The sequence below is a fragment of the Oncorhynchus kisutch genome, unplaced genomic scaffold (assembly GCF_002021735.2).
Source record: "Oncorhynchus kisutch isolate 150728-3 unplaced genomic scaffold, Okis_V2 scaffold912, whole genome shotgun sequence".
NCBI lineage: Eukaryota > Metazoa > Chordata > Actinopteri > Salmoniformes > Salmonidae > Oncorhynchus > Oncorhynchus kisutch.
The window spans coordinates 71,899-74,529 of NW_022262857.1; positions in this window are offsets into that span (position 1 = coordinate 71,899).

A 2,631-nucleotide genomic window follows, 5' to 3' on the forward strand; every position below is an offset into this window, starting at 1 on the left:
ATATATGGTCAGGTATGTATAGATATATGGTCAGGTATGTTTAGATATATGGTCAGGTATGTATAGATATATGGTCAGGTATGTATAGATATATGGTCAGGTATGTATAGATATATGGTCAGGTATGTTTAGATATATGGTCAGGTATGTATAGATATATGGTCAGGTATGTTTAGATATATGGTCAGGTATGTTTAGATATATGGTCAGGTGTGTATAGATATATGGTCAGGTATGTATAGATATATGGTCAGGTATGTATAGATATATGGTCAGGTATGTTTAGATATATGGTCAGGTATGTTTAGATATATGGTCAGGTATGTTTAGATATATGGTCAGGTATGTTTAGATATATGGTCAGGTGTGTATAGATATATGGTCAGGTATGTATAGATATATGGTCAGGTATGTTTAGATATATGGTCAGGTATGTTTAGATATATGGTCAGGTATGTTTAGATATATGGTCAGGTATGTTTAGATATATGGTCAGGTATGTTTAGATACATGGTCAGGTGTGTATAGATATATGGTCAGGTATGTATAGATATATGGTCAGGTATGTTTAGATATATGGTCAGGTATGTTTAGATATATGGTCAGGTGTGTATAGATATAGATATATGTTCAGGTATGTATAGATATATGGTCAGGTATGTATAGATATATGGTCAGGTATGTATAGATATATGGTCAGGTATGTATAGATATATGGTCAGGTATGTATAGATATATGGTCAGGTATGTTTAGATATAGATATATGGTCAGGTGTGTATAGATATATGGTCAGGTATGTATAGATATATGGTCAGGTATGTATAGATATATGGTCAGGTGTGTATAGATATATGGTCAGGTATGTATAGATATATGGTCAGGTATGTTTAGATATATGGTCAGGTATGTATAGATATATGGTCAGGTATGTATAGATATATGGTCAGGTATGTATAGATATATGGTCAGGTATGTTTAGATATATGGTCAGGTATGTTTAGATATATGGTCAGGTATGTTTAGATATATGGTCAGGTATGTATAGATATATGGTCAGGTATGTATAGATATATGGTCAGGTGTGTATAGATATATGGTCAGGTATGTTTAGATATATGGTCAGGTATGTATAGATATATGTAGGCTCTATTATATATAATCAATCTTCATTCTTGCACACCGAGTGAACAAAACATTAAGAACACCTTCCTAATATTGAGTTGCATCCCACTTTGCCCTCAGAACAGACTCAACTCATGTTGACTCCAATCCTTCCCACAGTTGTGTCCAGTTGGCTGGATGTCCTTTGGGTGGTGGACCATTCTTGATACACACAGGAAACTGTTGAGCGTGAAAAAACACAGCAGCATTGCAGTTCTTGACACACTCAGACCAGTGCGACAGGCACCTACTACCATACCGTGTTCATAGGCACTTAAATATTTTGTCCTGACCATTCACCCTCTGAATGGCACACATCCACAATCCATGTCTCATTTGTCTCAAGGCATAACAATCCTTATTTTACCAGTTTCCTTGACCTACACTGATTGAAGTGGATTTGTTGAAATCACCTGGATAGTCTATGTTATGGAAAGACCGTGTTTTGTACACTCGGAGTTGTTGACTCGTCTGTTTCCAGTGTAGAAGTAGTAACACAACCTGTCCAGTAGATGGAGAAGTTGAGGCCAAAGCTCTGAAAATACAGAATCTGTGATCATGATATTGTGGTATCAGAATCAGAATCATCCTATCAGATTATTTGCTGGAGAAAAAAACAGTCTCTGCTGTCCTTTCTTATCTATGTGCTCTGTGTATTTCTCCCCACTGTAGCTTGAGGTCAAGTTCAACACCCAGGTATTAGTACTCCTCTACTACCTCTATGTCCCTGAACAACACCCAGGTATTAATACTCCTCTACTACCTGTATGTCCCTGAACAACACCCAGGTATTAGTATTCCTCTACTACCTGTATGTCCCTGAACAACACCCAGGTATTAGTACTCCTCTACTACCTGTATGTCCCTGAACAACACCCAGGTATTAATACTCCTCTACTACCTCTATGTCCCTGAACAACACCCAGGTATTAATACTCCTCTACTACCTGTATGTCCCTGAACAACACCCAGATATTAGTACTCCTCTACTACATCTATGTCCCTGAACAACACCCAGGTATTAGTACTCCTCTACTACCTCTATGTCCCTGAACAACACCCAGGTATTAATACTCCTCTACTACCTGTATGTCCCTGAACAACACCCAGGTATTAATACTCCTCTACTACCTGTATGTCCCTGAACAACACCCAGGTATTAGTACTCCTCTACTACCTCTATGTCCCTGAACAACACCCAGGTATTAATACTCCTCTACTACCTGTATGTCCCTGAACAACACCCAGGTATTAATACTCCTCTACTACCTCTATGTCCCTGAACAACCCCCAGGTATTAATACTCCACCACTACCTGTATGTCTTGTCTAGATGTGAACAGACTATTCCCTTTAAAGGCTCTGTAGGATACAGATGTTAACAATGGAACAAATGCATCACTTGATTATCTGTAGTGCTGGAGGAAAGACACACAGATGAAACACACACAGAGTAAACACACAGAGACA